Genomic DNA, 26470 nt, shown 5'->3' with positions numbered 1-26470 from the left:
TTCATGCATTGGTTTAATCGATGGTGGCATAAATAAGAAATAAGCATTAGCTTTGATAATTAAAATTGCTAAAAGGAGCAAAATATATTATAATTGGGATATAATGCCAGAACATTGTTGTTCAATTGTATATCTACAGATCTGAAGTTAAATTTAAGTGATATTTGTCATGTTATAAAACGTTACAATAATAACAAAAATGTTTTAATATGTGAGTTTGGATATCACAATTAATATTTGTAGATATTTAGAGATCAAGTAGAATGTGTGAGACTACAGAATAATTAACTACAAAATTATGTTATTAGAAATAATAAGCAAACCAATTTAAGTATTTTTAATTTGTAGAATTATGCACATAGCATTATCAGACTTATAATGATAGTAGTGTCTCTCGCAACAATGATATCAACATTGTTAATACTTATAATGATAGTAGTTACATTGACTTTGTTAAGAAGAATCTTCGTTGTTGGGAGACTTTGATAGAATTAGAAGAGTGATTGAATGTAAAAATGAATGTTCATCTTCTCATCTTGCCACTAACGTTCACTCTGAGGTGGGGGATCCATATTGAATTTCTGGCGGGAGTGCATTTGGTTAGAAATCTTCAAGGTTTATGTCTTACGATTGTGCCGTATAGGCTAAAGGAGACGGTGATGATGACAAATAAATGAAATGTCGTAATGGAGACAGTTGGAGGAAACGCGAGAATTCCGAGTAAACCCACGCACAGGGTGTTTGTCCACCAAAAGGCTCAATGGCGTGAGCTAGGATCGAACCAAAGACCTCACACACCAGCGGTGAGCTCTATATCACTGAGCCACTGCGGTCCCAGCATTAGGTTAGGATTCCTCAGTAAACAGTGTGTCTATGTCTTACACAAACTCGGTGTTCGAAGAGACTTGAAATACAGTACAACACAGTCGAGGTTTTTATTCTTGAACATGAAAATATATTCATCCTAGAAATTATTTCTTTATTAATTCGGGCAAGCAAAGACGTCATTTCCATAGGTCAGGCAGGCAGTTGCCCACTGAGTTTCAAATGTATATCATTTTAGTAAATATTACAGTAATATACTAATGAAAATCGTCAAATTATAAATATAGAAGATTCTTGACACCCCGTACGGAAACCTGAAATGATACTGGAAACATAAAACACTTGAGTAAGAAAATAAATGATCGCTAAATTTATCAATACTAAAAGAGTGTTTTTTCTGTGTACACGGAGATGTAACAAATATAAATTAGGAATTGAAAATTTCGTTAAAACAGGCTTCGTTCTCTCCTCAAAATACGGCTATTTTTAAACGCCGAATCACGTCTGTTTAATGAATAGGTTATGCATCTTAGAGCATACCTCTAACTTAAGCAAACTCAATATTGTATATCTTTCTGAATAAAGAAAGTAAAATTGATAATGTTATGTTTTCCTTCATTTATATCATTACAGAGGAGTTTCGGAAAAGTATTCTCTTACTTTTAATCAAGAGTTTATATACTGCATTTTACACCTTCAACTTGAGTTGTTTAAATTGATCACATTCTGAATAAAGGAAAGCAAATCTAGATATTATAGAAATGACTTAGTTTTCATCCTTAGGAGAGAAATGTTTAGAAACACTGAAATAAATATTTCATTATTTTTAATTGAAAATGTATTTACCAATATTACATTCCCATTTAAGCTAACCCATATACTGTATTCGCCACTTTTAAAATAAATGGAAATTGGATATAGAAATGACCTCCTATGAGCTGATTTTTTTTAAAAAAAAAAGCGGTGGAAGATCCTTAAAAAGTTTCCACTCCGAGCCCTATATGCCTATTTTCAGACCTCCAACTGAAGGGAATCTTTGCAATTGGCATTTTCTGAATAAAGAGAGAGAAAGGTCCATATTAAAAGGTTTTTCCATTCTTCTTTAAAGTATAACTTCGAAAACGCTGTCACACGTATATCTATATTAATGAAGAATATACATCCTCTCTGGGACGTAGAATGCCCTTCACGAGCAGAACCGATGTGAGATACGCTGAGAAGCATGTAGCACACTACGTATACATCGAACCAGGATTTTTGTCATGTCACTTTTATTTAAACGACAAACGGCAAGGAAGATTTTCAAAATATATGCGAAAATGGAATATGCTTCGAGCTCTCATGTTAGAGGCTACGCTAGAAATACGCAGTTCTTAATGAAGTGGACGTGCCGAGAGTCAGCAATTTACAGAATGTTTCACTACTTTAGAAACTTTAAATACAATATTATAGCCATGATTGAGTTACACAAGGATTAAAGTTCTTAACGTATTTCAAATTCCGTCTACAATCGAACTCTATGTATAGCTCAAAGTGAAATATCACGCACAGTGTTTCAGCGTAAGATACATGATTCCTTAATTTGCCAAAGAAGTGTTCATAATGTTTGTCACATCATCTTTGAAATTTTTAACTTTAAATCTATTTACTTTTCATTTCTTTATGTAACGAAATAAATAGCTTTCTCGTAAACAAGCGGCTAGCGTGCGCAAATTTGATGTGGGAGGTACTGGTTCGATTTCTAGCGAGAACTCATGTGGTTTGAATCCTACGTTTTTCTGTGGGACCACGTTTCATATAGCCTCCCTTCTGAAAGGAAAGGTAAACTATCATCAATGAACCAACAATTGTCCACTTGTAAAGCGCTTAGTTCAATTATGGAAATCTTGATATTAAACGGAATGAGTTACGGGATTTAAAGATAGAATGCAAGAAATTACGACTCAGGAACTCTCATCTAGAATACCTTTGATTAGTCATTTTTACTTATATTAGCATACAAATACATTCCAGACACAACTTCAAGATACTACTTAAGAGGAAGACAATTTCTTAGAAAAATTGCAATGATTATTTAATTGAAAAAGTCAGTTTCATACCTTATAGCTTGAAATAATAAATTTAGTTCTCTGTGAGAATACATGCTCGTTAGATTCCACATCAAACAGTAGATCCATATGAAAATCTTAACTAGTCACTCACAGAAACATGTGCGTGTATGTCCACATTTGATTCCTGGTTAGAAACATTTATCATGGATATAAATGCGAGTGGTAGATTGGGTTTCATATTAAGCAACAATTTATTTATTATGTTGTACTTTATTTACCTCATTACAATCAATTGGTTGATATATGCTCAATAGGTCCGTCTTTTCGTTTCATACAGACTTCGAGCTGAAAGAAAAGTTGAACGCTAAACTCAGCTATCAATAGGTTTATGTAGTATATAATTTTCAAGATGATTTTTCTTTAAAATATAAACTATTAAAATCTTGAAGAACTTAATATGAAATGCTTATTGTCATGAGAAGTCGGGACAGGTTCTACATATTATACATATTATCTCATCACACTACTAGTGAAACTGAGGCAGAAAGTAAAAAATCTAAGGTTAAGAAAATGGGCAATTTCTATGATATTAAAATTTATTTTTACTTATTCCCACAGTACATTTAATTTTGCAGTGTTTCATTTTTAAGAGGAAAGAAACATTTCTATTATTTTTACTAGATACTGAATGCAATGTTGTGTCTTACTTGTGATCGCATCACGCGAAAGTGGCTGAATACTTTCAAAATAATTTGGGAATATACTTAATATTTACTTCGAGCAGATTTCAATCACTACTTTGAATAAAGAGCATTTCTTGAAAGGATATTGTGCTCAAAATTAATAAAATAAATATAGTATATGAGAGCTTTCAAACTGTGCGGCGTGCTTCCTTGGGGAGCCATTGAAGGTCGTCATGGAAGGCGCGAGAACTTCTTTTAAAGATCCTACAATGGAACATATTTAAAATGCAACAAGCATACTTAAGTCTGCACCCTTCTTGTTTAGTAATACATATCGAACTAAGCATTTGTACCACCTCCGTACCACATACGATCAGGAATGAACCGTTTACCTTTGGCATAAACATATATAATGCCAGTTAGTTGGCAACTAACGATCTTTTACTTTATCTCTGTAGAATGGTTGTCTTCATAAAGTATTTGGAAGTTAGCACGACTTCATCTTAGCTGAATTTTTCTTTCTCGTAATTTTCTGTTATTATTTTTGGAACGATCCTTGATTTAAAATCTTTTCTAAAGTCTTCTACTGCCATCATTTAGGAATAGTGTTATTTATTTTATTTTTATTAGGCGAAACCATTTTTCAGATATTTCACTTCGACTTGGGTCTTCCTTTTCATGTTCCCATAGCTTGTCTTTGCTTTTTTGTGACAATATCGAATTTGGAACAGCAGCAAACGAGTTAGTCAAAATTGTAGACAGGTTCACGAAAAAAGAAAAAACCTGGACTGAATCAAATGTATTGAAATATGCAGAGATGGTGCTAGCTTCATGTCAGGACGTTATCAAGGATTACAAGCTCTCATACGTTAGAATCTTTCTAATGCACTCTGAACTCACTACATTATACCCAGATGATTCCTTGCTTCCAAGAATCTTTGTAGTGACTTAAACACCATACTAATATTAGTAAGAGAATTTCTAAACTACGTCCAAAAGGTACCCCTAGAAAAGTCAGATTTTTTCGACAATGTGTGTTGATATAAGAGTTCAGCATACTTTTCTTCTGTATTATCGTACCTCACGTTGGTCGTCCCTCAGCAATGCAATTTTCCGTGTTTTTGAAGTAAAAAAGGAACTGTATCTTGTGGATAAAAATCATCCTAGTGCTGAAAATGTCATCGATTCTGCCTTTCTTCAGAAGCTGGTATACCTTTGTGATATTTTTGAGAAACTAAATGTATTGAATATGTCTTTACCAGGGAGTCCTACAGACATTTTGAAGTTTCGAGACAAGGTTTCAAGCTTCAAAAGGAAGTTGGTGTTTTCGAGGAGGAGTATTGAAAATGGGAACATAAGTGACGGCTTTCCTACAGTAAGCAAGTTGTTAGAAGAAACCGGGTACAAGCTAAATGAAGAAATCGGATAAGTGAATGAGAGACACTTAACACAAGTTTATATCCAACTCGAGAAGTACTCTCCAAAGGATACACAGCATAACTGCGTCGCGAACCCATTCAACACAGAGAATCCACCAAATTTCACCAACGTAGAAGAAGAACAGCATATGGATCTTTCTTCAGATAGTACATTGAAAACCATGTTTCTCTCTGCATCGTAATCTGAATTTTGGAGCTTAGTGAAACATGAGTGTCCAGAATTAAGTGAGAGGGGCGTGGCAGTGCTTCTTTTTCTGCAACTTCCTATCTCAGCGAAACCAGATTTTCAGCCATGGCGGTGATAAATTCCAAATATCCACAAGGAGATGCATGTTGCCATTTCAAAATATGTGCCGAGATTTAATAAATTGTGATGCTCAAAACAAGCTCATAAACACCGGATAATAACAGTAGAAGGTGTAGTCAGTGTGTAAAATGTGGATCACCTGTGCTAATGAAACATTTCCATTTGTGATTAATAAATGAAACATAGTTTATCATAGTGATAGTATTTCTAGTAGGAACACATGTATTTGTATTCTTGACCTATTTCATTTTTGAAAGTAGAGGCACGTTCAGATTTTGGTGGTTAAGAGGAGCATTAACTACAAAAAGTTTGAAAACTCCTGTAGTATATCATAAATACCTTAATTTATGAAGATTATATATAAACTCTTCATTACAAACACGCGAACACATAAACCTATTTTATTTTTGGTTTTAAACGGGGTGAAAATTGTAATTTCTATATATTACTCGTCACATTATAAACATTGTCTATTGTTTATGATCGTATGACGTTAAACGGCTTCTTATCTGTTTGAAATTAATTTTGAAATCTAACTCCTGGCTGAAATTTTCTCTCGGGTCGCATTGATAAAGGAACATATTCCAATGTGATATAGGTGTTCAAAATGGATGCTAAAAATAGAGTATCTTATTGGTTTCTACAGTTACATTTTCGTTGAAATGAACATCTTAATGTAAAACGAAGTTCAAATATTTTCCATATTTTCTATATATACTGCATATATATAATTCAAAATATTAAACTAATATATATATATATATATATTAGTTTAATATTTTGATATTAATATATATCAATCGTTTCGTTTTCATTCTTAATTTTTTAGAATAATATGATTTTATTTAAATACATTTTTGTTACAATTATCAAGTCACATGTAACAATTTTAGATACATAAAATATTTCTAAGTGCAAGTTTATTAGGAACATGCTTTTCAGACATCTTTATGACTAACATGGTTTTCATTCGTCAGTTAACTTTATTTGCATCACCTTGCTATTGCCTCGTTCGTTATAACTAAGAACAATTCAACAAGGAAAGGAGTCAAGATTGTTGACACGTGATTGTTTTCTCATGAAGCATATTTTATTGTATGTATATAGCGTCATTATGAAATGTTCTTTAACTCAAAGACAATTGTTAATACCCTGCTCTTTCACAATATTTTTCCAAAGGAAAAGAGGTTCACAGGTAGTTGGTAGGACTAAAACCATCGATCTTGAGTTTTATAATTTTTGTATTTTCCAAACTAAAGATACAAAAACAAAGGTGACCCAGATACACTTAGGGACGAATTTACTACTAGGTTCACTAGGGCCAGGAGCGTCCTCCAAATTTTCGTGAAACATGTGGTCTAGAAGCGCACGTCGGACGAAAAATTAATAAACAAGACGGAACAAGGCAAAAGTAATAATAACTAACTAACTAACTAACTCTATGGCCTATGGAACCCGGAGGTTCAGTGCCGCGTTCACAAAAGCTCTCCACTGACTTCTATCCTTAGCTAACTGCATCAAGTTTCTACATTGTATTCCTATCTCTGCGAGATCCATTTTAATATTGTCCTCCCATCTGCGCCTAGGTCTTCCTAATGGTCGTTTTCCGATTGGTCTTCCAGTCAAGACTTTGAAAGCGTTTCTACTTTCTTCCATTCTAGCTACATGACCTGCCCACCTAAGCCTCCTAGACTTGACGACCCTAACAATGTTGGGTAAACCATATAAATTATGTAGTTCCTCGTTATGAAGTTTCCGCCATACCCCATTCCCGTTCCTCTTGGGTCCGAATATTCGTCTCAGGATCTTGTTCTCAAATACTTTCAGTCTATGTTCTTTCCTCAGACCATGTTTCGCAGCCATACAAAATAACAGGCATGATTTCCGTTTCGTATATTTTAAGCTTCAAATTCCTCGACAGAATTCGCGACGTCAAGAGATTTTGAACAGAATAGTAACACGAATTCCCTGCTTTTAGTCGACATTTAATTTCTTCGTGAATATGATTTTCCTCTGTTAATATTGATCCTAGATATTTGAAACTATCCACTTTATCAAAACTATTATTTAATATTTTAACGCATCCATAATTTGCTGTATTACGGTCCCGACACACTTCCATGTATTTAGTTTTCTCTGCATTTACTTCTAAACCCATGTCCCTGCAAGCGTTTAATAAGATCTCTGCATTTCTTTCTATTGTTCTCCTATCATCACCTATTAAATTTACATTATCAGCATATGTCATGACCTGGTGAATACCGTTCAACTGTAGGCCCTGGTTGCTATCTTTGATTTTCCTTATAGCGTATTCCAGAACGAAGTTAAATAATAATGGCGACAATGCATCTCCTTGTTTCAGGCCATTTTCGACGTGAAAGCTCGTGGACAAAAATTTTCCTACCCGGACTTTACTTTGAGATTCATTCAAACATATCTTAATTAATCTAATTAGCTTTCTTGGTATTCCAAGTTCTGTAAGAACGTTGTATAATGTTTCTCTCCTAAAAGTAAATAATAGTCATAATAATAACACGATTAAAATGAAGAAATGTTATTATGATATTTCTAAATATTGACACTATTACGGACGAAAATTCAAAATTAATTTTTCTTTTATTATAGCATTACTGTATATTGTAAATATAACAATAACAACTCCCAATAATTGTCTTTAAACCTTTACCAGCTGGTGTAGTTCCTCCCGCATATGTCTAATACCAGAGTACTTAAGATTGATTTCGGGTGGGAGAACACAACAATTTTATTTACATTTATTCACTTTCATTATTCATCTGTATCTTTTAGTCTAAAGGACATACGCATAGGACAATTACGGTATACCCTAATCAATTTATAACTTTTTTAAAAGAAATAAGTAAATTTGTGACAATTCAAATCATTTTACACCAGATTCAAAATGAAAATTCATATAAATTTGTACAGAGACGTTGCCACAAAAGTTTGCACAATAGAATTTTTCTATTGTGTTTAATTATTGTAAGTCTGGGTGACGGGAGCGAAAAAATTAAATCTAACAGAAGATGTACCGGTTTTCAATTCTTGAATTCCCGAAGACGAACTGTGCTAATATCTTCATGATAGCATGTTTGCCACTGATGGACAATATTTATATTAATCAAGAACCTGTAAAATCGTTAATCTAATTGCAGTGCTACAGTTCTTGTTTCGATTCACAAATATTCTAAGTGCAGTCGTTGTAAGTATCGGCTCGGCAATTTGTGTAGTAATATTATACATGAAATGTGATATCTTGGAACTCTAAATGAAAAGGGCTTTAAAAGAAAGAATGTTTATGATTAAGGTTATCCAACTGTTTAGGTGGTTTACTTGGCCAATATTTCCTAATCAAATTGATGATACATTGTATTAATTTGGTCATTCATCATGTCATTAGCTATTTAAAGTCAGACAAAAAGAAACTGCTCAGGTGTCTAATGAAATCTCCTTAATGTTGTTAACGCGATAATTATTCTGTAACCATATTATGCTTGTAAAGGTTATTTCGGAATTATAAATTTTAGTTGACAAACACTACAAGTTAACAAAACAGCCTGGGAGATACCATCCATGGAGATCTATTAACCATTTGCGTTCCAGGTGTCATTTTCCTATGTGTGAGTTGTAATGCCACCTTTTCATTTACTGTTAAAAGGCTGCCTAGACCGTTATATATTGCATAGTTATTGTGCAAGCGCGCATAGCACTCACATTCCTGATAAACAAAACATTTGCATTGTGGAACGTATGGGAAATGGCATGGCATACACATGGATGTTACCGGAACATAAGGGGTTTACATTAAAACTCTAACGCAGTGATTAGGAATCTGTAAGCACCTTTAGCGTACGACTATACGTATATTTATGAAATTTGTGTCTTGCAAATACAATCGCCTCTCGTTTAAACCTTAAATATTTTTCTCCGGTTTTCTTAATGTCGGCGTACAACGCTAACTATCATTTACAACTACCCCAAGTATTATAGTCTTTCTGGGATAATCACAATATTTCTCGAATAATTACTTTTAATACATACGATTTTATTCTATTTCTATTCACCAAGATTTGTTATTGTCTTAAATGTTCTTCATTATTATATTCATCATCCTTTAGAACAAATATCATAACTTACTAATGAACTCCTAACATAATGTACCTGCGTTTGACATCTGTTAGATAATGTTTGCTGAATATCCACATGTCTAAATTAAGTTAATAATATAATTTAATCATCCGATATGTTATGTTTTTGGATAAAAATGTTTTATATATTTCATTAAAATGTTGTAAGAAAATCAAAACTTCTTTCAAGAATTAATTAACTCTTTTATATGTATTTACGTTTACACTTTTGTACTTTAATTTCAGAAAATGCAATGTCTCTAATTCCAAATTTTGATAAAGGTTCAAATGTTCAAGGTAAGTAGAACATAGCAAACTCATAAATTATTAAGCGTGCACGTTATATTTATATTTCTCCATTACAGAAATACGAAATTTTCCATTTATCTTGTAGAAACACTTACACATAGTTACGGAGTATATTTGCCATTAGGTCTGATCACAATGCGTAAGAGCATAATAACTGTGAGTCATTAAAGTTTGTCTATATCGGCCATCAATATAATCAGAAAGTATGTAGAATGATCAGCAGGCACAGAGCTGGACCCTTCAAACTGTTTACCAATTTAAGGCATTAATACTTATTTCAACAGAGAGGGATTGACAAACCATGTGATATCTGTTTGTCTCACATAACGCAGTTATATTCATGAACAAGCCCTTCTGATTTCGATACACTTTTCGCCGATGCCACTGCTACTTTCCTTTCAGAACTTGCTAATTTGGGGCTTTGTTTATAGTAATCTTCATTTCAAACCGTTCTTTATGACATCGAATTCTCTCCTCATACTAAAACATTTTTAGAAACATATCACAAAACATATCAAAGATTTATGTCTATTCTACAATACATTATGTAATATATATGTATTATGAGAACTAATTATAAACTACGCTCCCGAAGAAAACAAATATATTTAAAATAGACATTTACTTAACAGATAAAACTATATTGATGGAAACATTATCTCAGTTCCTTCGCCATACACTGGGCATAGAGATCATAATTGGCTGATAACTTTACTTTACCCAACAAACATATTAGGTATATTCCAACAGGCAACTAAAAGTATCAAATGCTGTAGGTGGTTGCAGGATTGCTTATCTTTTCTGGCTATCCTTTACTACGGGCACGATTTTCCTACGACAATCAACTGTAGTTGTTATATATTTTTCAATACTGATATAAATACTGCGTTAAATATTAACACACCTCAATGCTCTATCAATCGTCTTTATTTAAATGAACGTTTTCACTCATAGTTTATGATTGATGGAATATCGTGTTTGGATAGAGGACAGCAAACCGCAAAGGCTAGGGTGGAATTTTTCAGACAGTAGGTAAACAAAGTACGACTCTATTTCTGGAAACGATCTAGTTTAAATACGCATCACTCTTTTGGTTATTCACACCACAACTTCCTATTGATTTATACCGAGCGTTTTGGAAAATACTTCCAAATGAATAACACAATTCTCAGCAAAGGTTTTCTATCGACAAAGGATTGTATGTGACTCTATATGAGAATTTTATAATTCTTCATTCGTTACAATTCGAAACCCCTTTATTTCCCCATGGTGGACTCGCGCTTTCTTCCCAACAATTGACTATTTTAAGTCTTCTACGGTTTGCTAATTTCATTCATCTCATGTTACCTGTAGAACGCTATAGAAGTTCGTCCATAACCATTCATGAGGATATCCAATTCCACATTGCATACAACTAAGTTGTCATATCAACAGTCAACAAATTATCACAATTCAGACAACATAGATCATTTATGTTTGTGGGAAACTATTCACTTTCGTACTATAGTGAAGATATCGATACCTTAAACAAACCCTTGCACCTATTATAAAATAATACTACTAACAGCAGTGCAAAGATTGGGGAGTAAATAATTGCATCTTGTTATTGAGAAGATACCATCTCCATGTGCCGCATCACAAAATGATTTATTCTTATTAATCAACAAAAAATACAATGACACATATCGAGCTCATACCAACTTTATACTTCGACTAAATTCATATTTATATTCGTATTTAATAGAGAATAATTATCCACTGGTTTCCAACTACAGCATAAATCTGAATAATTCAACATGTCATTCTGAATTTACTGCAAATTTCGCATAAACTAATCACAGATGTCCGGTTTCTGAAAATTTCTGAGACTAGGGTCCAGTGGAATCTTCAGGACACTTTGCGAGCGGAGTATACCTGAAATTTATGTATCTAGATGTTTAGAGATTATTAACTGTATGGTTACTCTATTAATTCTGGTGTGAACACCAACGTTTTAACCTTGCTAGGATTGTCGATCTATAAGATCAAGTTTTCTTTTCTCTGAAAACGAATCATTGATTGAGTAAGGAAAATGGCCTCTTGGGGATTTATTGTGAATTGCCACAACTCTGATATTAACGAAATATTATTACCACTATCTTAGAGAATAAATAGAGTGCTACTCCCATTTCCATTAGTTCAAATTATTAAACTTAAAATGTAGTTAGTTGAAGTCATAGAAGCAACTCAAGCAGAAAAAATCGAACGCACAAAAGTAAGAATTATCCTTAAATTGATCTTTCAGTGAAAACTCATTATTTGGAGATTATATCTACATTTAATCTGATAACTTTTCTACATTTCTATAAAACGGGCAATTACCAAATATTAATTTATATACAGAGTACGTCAGAAAAATGTATGCACTTTTTGTCAACCTGTAAGATGATACTGGCATTGACGACTGTTTTGAAATTTAAGTATGTTGTAGTACGGCTTTTCGCCAAAAAGATGACGGCATTTTCAATTGTTTTGAGTAAAAATTGTGTTGCAGTACGCTTATATGACTATGAGCTGACGAAGCAGGATTATTGTCATGTCAGTCTGATTTAAATGACAAACGGAAAGGAAAATTTTCAAAATATATGCCAAAATAGAATTTGTTACGAGCTCTCATATTAGAGATTAAATTTGAAATACGAAATTCTTAATGAAATGGATTTGTTGCTGTAGATGTGTTTCCCAATTTTCCTTGTGAATATCGCAAATCGTTTCATGCGCTTCAAACTTGTCAATATTGCGTTTGATTGTTAGGCGGGTGATGACCCAGTTCCAAACTCCCCTCTCCACTGTCGCTGCACTTCGATAATATTCCCAAACCTGATAAAACAGTTGAAAAAGTACTTGGCTGCTCGGACTTCAAGCCCGCACCTGATATTTTCTGATCTCACTAACCATGCTGACAGTACCAACACCTATTGAGCAAGAAACCATAGTACAACATAATTTTAACTGTGAATAATTGATAATACCGATATCTGTTGGACGAACGGTGCCCTGATACAGATTGGCAAAATGTGTATACAGTTTTCTGGTGGACTACGTATTTTTCTCGTAAAATGAACATCGTTTCTGCAGAATGGCGTATCTGGAAAATCTAAAATATATTTAATAGGAAAAATCCATGTCTCAAACTTGATCCGGTTTATTTTCTATGTAAAGATAGCCGTGTTCTAGAACGTAGTCAAAATCAGAATGAAGGTACCTATTCGTCCACCATTTTAGAAGATGGTGATTTTAGGACAAAACTGATCAGTGAAGTGTTCAATTATGTTTATGGTAAAGACAATTACAAGTTGACAGGTTGATTCCTTTAACAAGGAGTTTCATCTAGAATATGGGAATATGACAAGAAGCACTTTAATAAATATTATTATCACTATTGTTGTAAATTCTGTAATAATGTTACGATTTGAAATTAATATTAAAAGTATTGATCAGTTTAGCAAATGCTTAAAAAATAAATCTTTATGATGCTCTTATTTTAGTAGTTCTAAACTTATTATTTTAGTTGCCAGTACAAGTGTGGGAAGCTCACCTATGAATGGAATAATGGTCCGTAAGTATTATTTGTTTATTTAAAAACACGTACTCTATATTAGATGCATACATTTCTGGTTTTGTATGAAATTAGACAGGAACATTCCTCTACTACTGAAGTTATTTCTGATAAAAAAAAAAACACGAATTATTCTATTTCTCAATTAATTATCAGCAACGCTCAAAACAATATACAAACGAAATATCAAATCACAGAATAAGTATGGTCGAATGAAACGTTGTATAATAAGGAATTAGGAAGATAGAAAGTGAAAATGATAATAAAATTTTTATTGTAGAATGCAATCAGTGACATAATATCTTAATGAGAAGATCTGTCGAATGCTGCACTGTACTTCAATGGTTGAAATAGATCATTCTCGACTAGTTAAACGTGAAGTTGTCATCCAAGCACCAAGTCACTACTGAAGACGTTGAAGACATTTCCGTCATTACATTCAAAGTATCATTACATTACCTTTCACAATAGAAATTATTTCATAATCACTTTTAGTTTTTTATTATATGTTTTCAAAGTTCTGAAAATTCAAAGTAGGTAATCTTTTATATTCTTCAGGTATTTATTTTCGTCATACGTTATTTTCTGATATCTGATCCAATACGAAACAAGAAGTTTAAATAACATCTATTTGCATGATCTTCGCTTATATTCTCTATACTAACTATATGTTTATTTGGAAGGCCTCGAAAATACTGTAGTATTATTGTTACCTACTGTTACTCCATGCCTATTTTGAGATTGACTAGGTCATCCAATTTTACTTTTAACATATATCTTGACTGAAAAATCTCACTATCTCATCTAAAACGCATGCTGGCTAAATAATATTACTTGTGCACTCTTTGTTAATACTATTGATGTTGCTGTTGTTGTTTATTCTTTAAATTCTTTTTCTTTTTTCTTTTTTTCCCGCTTGTTGACATTTCTCTGTGTAAAATGACACAATTATGCTGTATCTGGGAATTTGTTCAATAAATAAATTAAATGAATAAATAATTAATTAATATAATTGTTTTTGATTTAGAATCTGTTAAGTATTTCAGTTTCATAATATAATTTCTTATAACTTATGCACACTTGCGGAAAACTTTACAACTCTCTTCAGTTTTAGTTTTATGCTTTCTACTCACGTTAACAATGTTTTTAATATAAATTAACTTAAATAGAGCCAATTGCCGTTCATAATTTTCTATTCCGTAATGTACTACGAGTCATATATTTTCATGTTTATAAATTTAACTATTTTTCATTATGTTTTGAAGCACTACGTGAATATCACAGTATGATTATTTACGATTACCTTCTCAATTCGCCATTATTTAGAAGCGTTCACCTTGGAGGAGTAATCTTCTCGAGTTCCAAACCTAGAGAAATTACTTGAAGTCAAATTATAACGAACCTTCAATTCAGTGCACGTTGCAAATTTTCTGTACCAATCAAAGCCGTAAAGTTGTTATGGAATCCAACGTTACGCTCATTTTTGAAATAGCATACGGTCATGTACAATTGGGTTTACAGTTGTTAACGAAAGATTAGGTACCTTTACAACCGGAAGGCAATGTTTGGCTCTCCAATACCATAATTTATCCCACGAATATGTGTTCTGCTTAGGATTCATCACGATTTGGAATATCAATAACAAATATGAACCAACTTCAGATGGCTTTCACCACTTCAAATCTTCCGTCAGTTAGTATTTCATCACCGTGTTAGAACTGAAGCCTTCTATAAATTGTATGTAGTTGTATACCCTTCTTCACAAATGAGTCTATCGCAACACGTTGTTATGTGATGATGTGAAATTTCTCACCATCTTCACTAATACTGTACAGAATAGTTCGCGAATGGGTGCCACCTACGAATAACAGTACATTTTTTGTCCCTAATAAAGTCACTGCAATTTCATCATGAGTTCCGATTTTAAACATGTAAAGTATAATCTTTTTGAAGAAGTTTTCCTATTCTGGATTTATAACCACGATAATACAATCTTGGTTCCAGTCAATATCTGCATATTGCAGACAACATAACTAATAAATGGTTGTTCATTGGTTTACTAGGGTGTGAAGAGTTTTTTCCTTATGTGTTCAAATTCCAAAATTAGTATTTGTATTATGTATAATATTTACAATATTTTCACTCAGTTTGCAACTAAATTCTTCTTTTTGTAGTTTCATAGAACTCGGAAGATGTGTAATGTTATAATTTGTTCCTATTAAATTATTTATAACATATTCCATTACACACAAGATAACATCAATGAACTTGGTCTAGAATCCATGTTATTGTTTGAAAGTTATTTCTTTACTCTCTCCCTCTTTCTCTCTTTATTCTTGGAATATCAAAGAAAAGTAATGCGCTTCCATTCTGCGTACTGATACCAGAGAGGGTTTGATTGCTCAATATATTTCATCTTTGATGGCAGAATTCTTATCCTTTTCTTCTGAAGATTAGAGACAGAAATATTTGTGTGTATTGATTTTTACTTATTTAGATCTATAATGCACGCATAGATATTAGAAAATGAATTTATCCTTTTTCTTCCTTTGCTCTCCTTTTTATTTTCAATATTTTATTTTGCAAACTTCTTATGATTAACATAGTAAAGCGTCTCAGTATAATACAGAATTGTTTTCTGAGATGTTTGTGTTTTTTTGTGAAAAATCCAAACAGTCAAGAACTGCACGGCATTGTAAAAGGGAATAAGGAAATTGTTCATTGGTTCGCATCTCCGATAGTATATTTTGTACGGCTATTATACTAGCGTCTTCTAAACCCGAAATCCTGGAAGGTCTGTCAGGATTTAACACATGAGAAGTTGGGTGTAACTCACGAGAAGAATCCACTCCACTGATCTTCCATTATATGAAAGCATAATTAAAGTAGAATTTTAACTTTTACGATTAATAAAAAGCAGCATTGTGGCAGACTATAAAGTAATATTTTAAGATTAATCGGTGTGTTAATAAAAGTTTGTTCCAACAAGATGGTTCCAGATGTATTTTCTATTTTTGAATGAAAGATACACGAAGATCAAAACTTTACATTTCCGGAACCAGAAGTAGAATCAATTGATTCCCTAGTTCATAGCGGTTTCGTTCTCTCTACACACCTACATTTTTATACAAAATGTAATTTATCCATTTGAGATTTCTGTGCACTTATGTAGGTTATACTCTTTTCCACATGAGTGATCGTCATTAACTTCCTTTGACGTCAATAACGATTAATTTAAACTTTGTAATCAACAAGTGTTAAAATTGCATATGATTGTAAGCTTTTATATAAAATTAAGATATGTATTTAAGTGTACTGTAAACTATTGAGGAAATATAAACAAAACATATAGCAACATAGAATGTAATATTCAAATAAAGTTCCTGATCATAGTATCAGCATGTGGACCCTCTTTTACTATCCATGATAGTATAAAACAGGTTTGCTGTAAACATAATGTCATGCAAATAGTGCTTTATATCATATGTAGCTGAAAAAAGTAATAAGTACACAATCTAAGCAAATAAACCATACAAGTCAGAATAATATATACAGGAAAGCATTTTCTCACATTTTTATACATAGAACATCTTTTAAATTATTTACACGTTGGGATGAATTCTGACGCCTGACTTACGACTCAATCAACAAAAATTAGAAATAGATTCGAAATGCAAAAAGTAGCCTACCTTTTTATTTGGAAGACCATTTGTGCAGAGGGATCATATTCTTGGATAACGTATAGAACTGGCTACGTATTCATTCTTCTTTTATCACTTTAACAATACCTCCTTCACCATGTTTCTGTATTTTCCCTTGTACCAACAGTCTTCATTTTGGCATCAACTACATCCACCAGCCACAAGCATGCAAATGCGGACGTAAATAACCAGAAAGTGTGGTTCAAAGACAAATCTGCAAGCAGCTATCGGCAAATGACACATTAGACATTTTCAAGGGAGTAGGTCCCTGTATTCACATTCAGCATCTCCTGACGAATTAAGTAAACAAATTATGTGATTTACAATTCTGTATTTGTTTGCAGTTATTAGCCTTGGAACTTACAATATATCTACGAAAGCGTTAATATGCAAATGTTACTTATTGCCTTTACTAATTCCACTCTTTAGTTTATAGTCTTAAATGATTAGTTTCCTGTTAGAATATAAATAATAAATTATATGAACTACTACTTGCTTAATAAAGTCAATAAACAACACTATATTAAAATATATTACATATTATCTAATACACTTTGTCTACTTGGAATAACAGGAAAGGAAAAATAATTATCTTGCAAATATTTAGTAATTTAGCAAATATTTCATACTAAAAATATTTGTAACATATTATTCTCTAGGTGCATGTTGAAGAAAATGATTAAGTTTGTGCTGTTCTTCGATCGAATGTTTAATTTCTCACTGTGGATTATAAATAGTGTATTTCATATATAACTAAAAGTGAACTTATATTTAAATTTGTCACAACACCTTTTTAGATCAGTAATGTCAAATCAGGTATAATAGTTTTTCTCCATAATTTATTAGACTTCTATCAGGTCAAAACATGTTATAATACCTTTAATCAATTTTTGTCTTTCTAGAAACAGTATGCAATAATGGCAAGTGCAAAACGAGGAGGCACCGTTTTGGAAAGTAAATGAACATACCAATTTATATCTAGTCTTGTTATGTATGCACAGATAATGTGGTCTTTTGATGTAAATTATTATCAATAAACTAAATAAATAATCATTGTTTGATTTTCCTGTAAATTGTACTTTTTTATACTAAAGTAACTATCAGGATTCACAGAAAAATCTAGCTTATTTATTGCGTAAAAAATAAAGATATGTAAAAAACGATCTCAATTTTAACACACATATATTTTGTTAATATTTTAGCATATAAAGAAGTTAACCGTACTGTAATGTCATTTACCGTACTGTAATCTAAACTATATCACAATGATATTTCATAACTAACACGTGACATTTAGTCTTTTCGTGGTCGTTTGCGCAAACTTGGGCTTTTTTTTGTATTCTCTTCAACCACTTGCAGAACGTTTTGGAAATGTTCCTCTTGTTTTGCTGAAGAGAGAAAATCCGCAGTCAGCTTGATTTCACGTTCTGCACATTGCTTGATAACATTCACGCATTGATATTGAGAAGTGAATGTTGAAATAAAGTTTTTCTGGGCAGCCTGCAACTTCGTCACCGAGGAAGTTATCTTTGAGTTTCAGGGTGTGAAATGTAAACCAGGAGTCTGGTCCAACCAAATCGGTTAGAGATGTAGTATTGGTAATTTGTTCAGGAAACCGAGGTTTCTCAAATCCTGTTCAATAACGTTCAATTGGATTTGGTAGGTTAGTAGCAGACTTCATAGCGAAGAGTCTACTGGCAAGAGAACATTTCTGATCGAAGGGCAGCGCACTGCTGAAAAGACTCAGAGGAACTATATCTGATGTTGAATAGCACAAGTGTCGTTGAAATGCACGTATTGCACTCTTAGAAATTAACGGATTTATGTTCTTGTACAGCAGTAGATTTTGATAGAGCTTCAAATCCTTTCACGGAGCATAAACAGCAGAGTTGCATGTTATCCACCACACAGTTTACACATGGGTAACAAATATGACAAAGTCTCTAAGCTTTGTAAATGATGGCATAGTGAGGTAATGTCTGAATATGTTTCTCCAATAAACACATTTTAATGGCATAGATCAATTTAGCCATCCATCTCGCTCTGTGAACAGCATCAGGTTGTTTGAATTTAACTGGAGTCTCAAATGTTTCTCCGTCGAGGAATGTGGTGGAGAGTTCAATGAACTCGAGGTAGTCAGTTCTCAGAACTGTGTCTTCCACTGAACTATTTTTCATTTTGTTTTAAATTATATTGAGAAAATTAAGAAAAATAATTTTGTAAATTTTTAAGTACATTTTGTTCACTTTTGTTAAATGGAGTTGGATCAAATTGTTAGAAAGGATATTCACTGATATGAGGTAATTCGCCATAGTGCTCAGTAAACTTTGTAAAAAAAAAAAAAAAGAAAAAAGAAAGAAATACCAGGTGACTTAGAAATTTCACTATTCAAGTCTTTAAACACTTGTCCAACCATAATTTCTCCTATATGACCACAGAAGAGCTCGATTCAGCTATTCCTGTAACATCACTAAAGCAGCAGTAATATGGCCAGTGTTTGATGCCGTAGTGTCAAATGTCATGTTTACTATGTTGTCTTCACAGTGCCATGACTTCAACAGATCTACTGTAAGTTCGACTTTAATAACCCCAATATTCATACCAACCACAGCTTTGTAAACAGGTGTGCCCATTAGCTTTAGTTCATTCTTGTTCCCCACGACGGGCGACGACTGTAAGACATTCTTCTTTCACGTACTTATTGGGAAAAGATGACATTAACTTTGAATCCCAGTGTACAGCGGCAAGCTCTGGAGGAGTCCAGTTTTCCATTAAGGATCCTGATATCTATTGATTAAGCTTTCGTCTGGTCCTATCTGCACTGGAGTATGACGTAGTGAATTTTGATGTATCTCCACCTGCTTACTTTCATCAAAACTTTGGTATAAATAGTCTGTTGTGCAGGCGTCACTTGCAAGCTAGTTGCTAAAGTTAGTATGTTTCATCGTTGGATAATATGATGTGGGACAAAAACACTTATTCCAGTACGCACTGAACGATGATTATTGGAGTGTGCTGCTGCTGAATTCTTGGTGTATTCTTTGCTTTAATCTTAATTTTAAAATCTTAATAGTGGAAATACAACAGGAAAAAATATCTTACCCTTATGATATCTTTATTCAAAATTCACGATACAAGTACGTGGCGCCATCTGTTGAGCAACTTTTCAGATAACTATCCTTTTTAATATAAGTTTATCCCTCTGTTGGACCCCTAAACATGCTTTGATATTTATAAAAAACTAGCAGCGTTCACCCCGCTTCGCTGCGGTCACCCCGGAACGCAATAAACTTTGTTACTTAGATAATTTTTACTTTTTCGCTTTCAAGTGATATGATAAAAACCATAGAAGATTGCAGTAAATCTTAACATTATATCGCCTGTCATTTATGTTAACCCGCCCCGCTTCGCTGCGGTCATCCCGGTGCTGGCATATTGTAAAAGTGTCTGTAAAAATAAGCAAATCAATTAAAAAATTTTAAACAGAAGATTCAAGCTATTTTCCGCTGTATATCGCCTGTCATTTATGTTAACCCGCCGAGTGACACGGTCATGCGGGTTGCATATAAATACGTTTATTTTTACCTATGATGAACTAATAACAAAGGATTTGTACGTTATGGACACTTGAATGGTCAATTATCTCAAGACACTGGTAATTAAAAATTAAAGTGATATGATAAAAACCATCTAGGGTCCAAATCCTAATAACCCCCCAAAAATGAAAGAAATTGGTTCAGCCGTATTAGCGTGATGAGCGGACAAAGGATTGTACGTTCTCTTTTATATATATAGATTGCTCGGGAGAATTATACGTCAAAAGGAATAGTTCTAGTTCAGGGACAAGTCACTTTGTGAGCATTGGGGCGTTTGATGCACCCTAATATATATATATATATATATAGGGTGTGAATGAACTATACCTCAAACTGTAAGAGGTGATTTCTTACATCAAAATAAGAGGAAAAAGTTATTGTCTATCTGTGAGGAAAAGTGCACTTTTTCACAGGCAGGGCTGTGCAAAATCGCGAAAAAGCCAAATTTTAGGAGTCTCTATTTCGAATACCAGAAACTGTGGATTGAGGTTAATATCAGCATAAAGGAAGCTACGAATATGGAATCCGAAAATGCACATTTCATTAATTTTCAGTGGGTGTACAGAGTATTCTATACCGGGTGAAATTCCCAGACATGCTCAACAGAATTTTGATATATGCTTTGACTTTATGATTGGTCCAAAGTAGTTAAACGATAAGCCATGATAGCAGTGAACATAGAATACTTTGGCGCGATATGTTAAGGATGGTCAGCATCACGGTTTCTCGTACTCGGTAAACGCATGTTGCAGTCTTTCCTTTCACGCTTATAAGTGAACAAAACGTGAAATATACCGTGACGAAATACATCGAATCACACATTCCGAACACAAAAAATAATGGAGCTGTCGGTTCCTAAAACATCCGACTTTCCTCTGAAGCATTGGATGCCCATTGTTGTCAAGGCTTACCGTTTACCTACTTTGCATCCTACTTGAAATCAGGGTATCTGAATACTCTATTGAAAGCATATCTGAGAATTACACCATGTCGGGAATACCCTGTATACCTATTGAAAATATACGAAATATGCATTTTTGGATGCTGTATGCTCGGCTTAATTTACACTGATAAGGAACCCCATCCACAGTATCTGGAATTCGAAATAGGGCCTGTTGAAATTTGGCTTTTTCCCGATTTGGGACAGCCCTAGCTCATAAACTTTGCACTTCTGGCCATATGTTCACATGAACGTTTTCGCTTATTTAGATGTGAGAAGTCACCTCTTAGTTTTTCGGTATAGTTCATTAACACCCTGTATATATATAGGGTGGCCACTTTTAAACTTTCCATGACATATCTCGAAAACGGTTGAACGTAAAAGAACCAAGCAAAAACTCGAGTAGGAAATACCATGGGGCACATCAAATGCTGTTATCGCGGTGCCCCGAAGGACCGGCCTTCATAAGGGCTCAGAACCCAACTTTAAATTTTAAATGGAAACATAGTTTGAGTGATACCTCATTCGATAGATCCTCAAACACTAAACAGAGTTGTGCCAAAAGATTTTTCATATCTTTCACCGTATGCAAAATGGTCGCCATGACATCGAACCTGTATCAGATAAAATGTCCAGTAATACTAATATGACAACTGTTGGAAATAAATGAACGAAACAAAAAGTGAAAGAGGAAAATGGCATGGGGCACATCGAAAGATGACGTCGCGGTGCCTCCAATGACCGCCCTTCATGGAGGCCCAGGGCCTAAATTTAAAATCTTAGATAGATACTTGGGTCGAGTGATACCTCGTTCGATAGATCTTCAAACACTAAGGAATGTTTGGCCAAAGATTGTTCATATGGGTCGCCGTGTCTAAAATGGAGGCCAAGACATAGTACCTGTACCAGATAAAACGTCAAGCACCACTAATATGAAAATGGTTGGAGAAAATTGAACTGAATAGAACTAGTATATGTGATTCACAGAGGATATTTATCATTCCACTGGTTGAGAATCAACTGAAATGCAAAGCAAAGGCTTTAATAATACATTTTTGGAACGTTGCAAACATTTTGCTCTCCTCCTTCACCCGTGGGAATTTAATGCAATGCCTGCAAGATGTTTGGGAAGGATCTGAATCAGTATGTACCGTTTCGTTACAGAAAAATCACAACTGAAATTACTGCTGAAAGTTATTCGGAATGTAACTGTGGACAATATCTTAGTGAACGTCGTATTCTATCTCTTAAATTTCCCGTGTAGGTGGTATTGTTTAGGTTTAAAATATTCATGCATCCTGTTAAGCCCATTATAACTATGATTGTCCTTGTCTTTCTTTCTTTACTAGGGAAATATAGAGATGGTACCTTCTGTACTGCAACGGCCGTTGACTTTCCACTTCTTTGCCCACTAATTCGTGGTCTGTGCATTAGAAAACTGCGTGGCATAAAATAAAGTCATATGATGTCACTTCTCGTTCAATATTGGTGAGGCGGGGGAACTCACTGGACGTTTTATCTGGTACAGGTACCATGTTTTGGTGTCATTTTTAAAACAGTGACCCATATGAACTATCTCCTACCATAGCATTCTTTAGTTTTTATAGATCTATCGAACAAGGTATCACTCGCCCATTGTTTCAGTTTAAAATTTTGAAGTTGGGCTCTGGGCGCTCATGAAAGGTGACCCTGGGGGCACCGCAACAATATCATTCGATGTGTCCCATGGCACTTCCTATTTGAGTTTTTAATTAGGTTATTTATTTCAGCCGTTTTCATATTAGTAGTACTGAATTTTCTTTTATCTGATACAGGTACCATGTCTTGGCGGCCATTTTGAATACGGTGACCGATATGAAAACTCTTTTGCCACAGTACTTTTAAGTTTTTATAGATCTATCGAACGAGGTATCACTCGCCCGTTATTTCTATTTAAAAGTTTTAAGCTGGTTCCTCTGCACCCATGAAGAGCGGCCCTGAGGGAACGTCGAGAACACCATTTTGTGTGCCCATGGCATTTCCTATTTGAATTTTTGTTTGATTCATTTATGCTTAACCGTTTTCGAAATATTTCCGTCGAAATATTAAAATGGGCCACCCTGTATATGCTGTAGGTGCGTATATAATTATTGAGAATTATTATTTGATAAATAATCCATGCAAGGTATTCTGTAAATATGAAAAAAGCGATAACTACATTTTCAATTGAACAGGTATTATTGCCTGTTTCAGAAGTGTTGTGTCGCTACACAGCGATGTCTGACATAACCCATGGAGTGATTTGGGAAATGTTAGAGTTAAAAGTAAATATTAGTCGCTAAGGAAGGCTTGTAAGTCTAAATTTTTACCATAAAACGCCTAATAATAAATTAAAATTAATTATGTGGCTCTTGAGTTCGATAGGTATAATAGTAATCAATAGTACAGCGAATGTGGGTCTTCAGTTAAGTGTGCCGTCATTAAACAGTTGGGAATCACTGACGTAACAAACCGGATTATAAAAATGAATATCTCGGGAGCATTTTCAGGAGGAGGAACTACTCCGTGTACTTACATCTGCTACAAAATTACATTAATTCTATGTTCAAAATGAAAGAATAAATGCAAAACTAACTTATTTTAACTTATAAAGTGTTAAGTGTTATATCGAACAGATGATCACAGATGACTACCAGATTTCTCGTACAAAACTAGTTATAGAACTTGCTACAAATCCTAACTTTATATTTAAGATATAATGAAAACTAAATTGAAATCGTCGTTACTACCTTCACTTTATACCGAATATTTGAACCATGTCACTTCCAGTATATTTTTAAAAACATTAATTATGCATGCATTGCAATATCTGAACGTAGATTTCTACATGTTCATTTATTTCTTCCCTTTTAGAATAATGGCGATACATATGATTTAATATTGTATACAATTACAAATGCTCAATAAGTGAATATTACATCTCTACAAACAACATGTCTAATTAAAGATCATTTTGAACGCCAGCCTGCCAGAATATGAATATAAGTGTTTGTGGAAAGGAATCTAATACGCAATAGCAGGTTTCCTAATCTGAAACTTAAGCCCAATGAGTGATAACCCTTAAAGTTGTCATGGCAAAGATACCATTAACTTATGCAGCTTTATTAGATAGTTGGTAATGAAGAGAAATACTATGTTCAAAATCAAATGTTACATTCACCGATTCAATATGGAATGTATATACCAAACATAAGTAGCAATATTTAATAAGCAGTAAAGTGTTAATATATGTATAATAATATAATGGGTTCTCGTAAATTTTTATAAGATAATATTGAAAACCTTTAAGCTCAAAAAATAATAATTCAAGATAATGGTGTACTTACTTTATAGTTATTGTTTTGACCACTGAATATAATTAACGAAATAATTGATATAACTGTATATTAGATATTTCTTTCTCATTTCTAAACGAGAAAGTAATTCATAATTTTTTAAAACAATGTTCAGCATGATAGTACCATACTTATATAACAAAACAACAAGTTCAAACGAGGGATTACAAATTTGGAATAGTTTATAAAATTTAGAAAAAATAATATGAATAGAAATTAGTCCTCAATAAAATTCACCTTTCTCAGTTCTAGTTTCAAGTCTTCGTATTATATTAGAACGACTATGTGATCGTATTGTAGAGATGTAATATATGATAAGAAGAAACATAGATACGTGTTTTCAGTGTTATGGAAAATGCAAAGTAGGTTAGATATAAAGATCACTCAAACACCATGACTAATGTATTGGAATAATATGTGCTTTGCATACTTTGCAAATCGCATATATATAGCACACATTAATATAAAAGAAAAGCAACATAATAATACTGGTAAAACTATGGTTGAACTATAATTGTGGAGTTCGGGGGAAAAGAATGACAACCCTCATTTTAAAACGAAATGAGTTACTTATAGAAAAACAATGATAACACTAATGTGAGCTGAATTGTCGAAACAGTTCAAGTTTGAAACAACAGCATATTCAGTATGCTATTTTCTCTATCTTCAATTGGTTCCGCAATTCAGCACACATGAGGGTTATTATTTCTTTTCTGTAACCAACTCATGCGATTTTAAAATAAGAGTTATCATTGTTTTCCCCCGAACTTTGTAATTACACACAACTTCAAAAGTATACTTTGCATAAATATAGCACAATATCAGATAAAGTAACTGTGTTGAATTTACTTACAATAAAACAAAAACGTATAAGGGCTGTTTGGCTAGCTGCACTCGCATATTACGTGACTACATTCGGTCCAGCGTACTAGCCACACTGCCTGAAGTAACTTCTAGGTGAGTAGCATTTACAGAAGAATTCTACTACACCTTAATATTTTCATGTGTTCTGTATATTGGATCGGAATCCACTTTTGGATTTCCCTCCTCTCATTGCTCGTTTACCTTTCCCGAAACTACCAATTAGCCTAGTTTCGTCATTAAAATGTTTACCAACAACTTTAAATATACTCTTTGCGACCAACTTGTGTCAGACGTAGTTGTGCATGAGGAATGTGTTTTTTAAACATCCTTGAGCTTACACACTTCTGAAATGAATTATCTATTGCCCATCTCGTTGTCCCAATCCTCAGCGCAATGTGAAGTAATGTTCAGTCCAGACAATTCCTGGTTAGTGAAGTGATGTACTGAAGGGCATGTCGAATGCACGATCATACTGTACAGGTGCGACACACCACTAACACGTAATTCCTGTAGAACCTGCAATTCTGTGGACCATCTAAATCAGTTCATTTACCTAAGATACTTTAAATTACTTATTGCATAGACACCGTTATTTGGAGTCGTTCTAAGTTGAAGATACGCACAAACTCCTAACCACG

General features: G+C 33.5%; 2 long non-coding RNA genes across 2 annotated transcripts in view; one reads left to right on the top strand and one right to left on the bottom strand.

The window, feature by feature from the left end:
- Positions 1-18136, top strand: part of LOC145683469 (uncharacterized) — a 47002-nt gene extending 28866 nt beyond the window's left edge. The window contains exons 4-6 of the long non-coding RNA XR_014131114.1: positions 9697-9747; positions 13310-13357; positions 17961-18136. This is a non-coding gene — a long non-coding RNA (uncharacterized LOC145683469). The remainder of the gene's footprint in view (positions 1-9696; positions 9748-13309; positions 13358-17960) is intronic.
- LOC145683470 (uncharacterized) lies at positions 3144-25952 on the bottom strand. Its single transcript, XR_014131115.1, has 3 exons — positions 25822-25952; positions 17047-17282; positions 3144-3221 (listed from the first exon to the last, which is right to left on the bottom strand). It is a non-coding gene; the product is annotated as an uncharacterized LOC145683470 (long non-coding RNA).
- Positions 25953-26470: the final 518 nt, after the last annotated feature.

This window comes from Thermobia domestica, chromosome 4, assembly GCF_964235325.1.
Source record: "Thermobia domestica chromosome 4, izTheDome1.hap1.1, whole genome shotgun sequence".
NCBI classification, from domain to species: domain Eukaryota; kingdom Metazoa; phylum Arthropoda; class Insecta; order Zygentoma; family Lepismatidae; genus Thermobia; species Thermobia domestica.
This window is presented reverse-complemented; position numbering and strand designations above follow the sequence as displayed.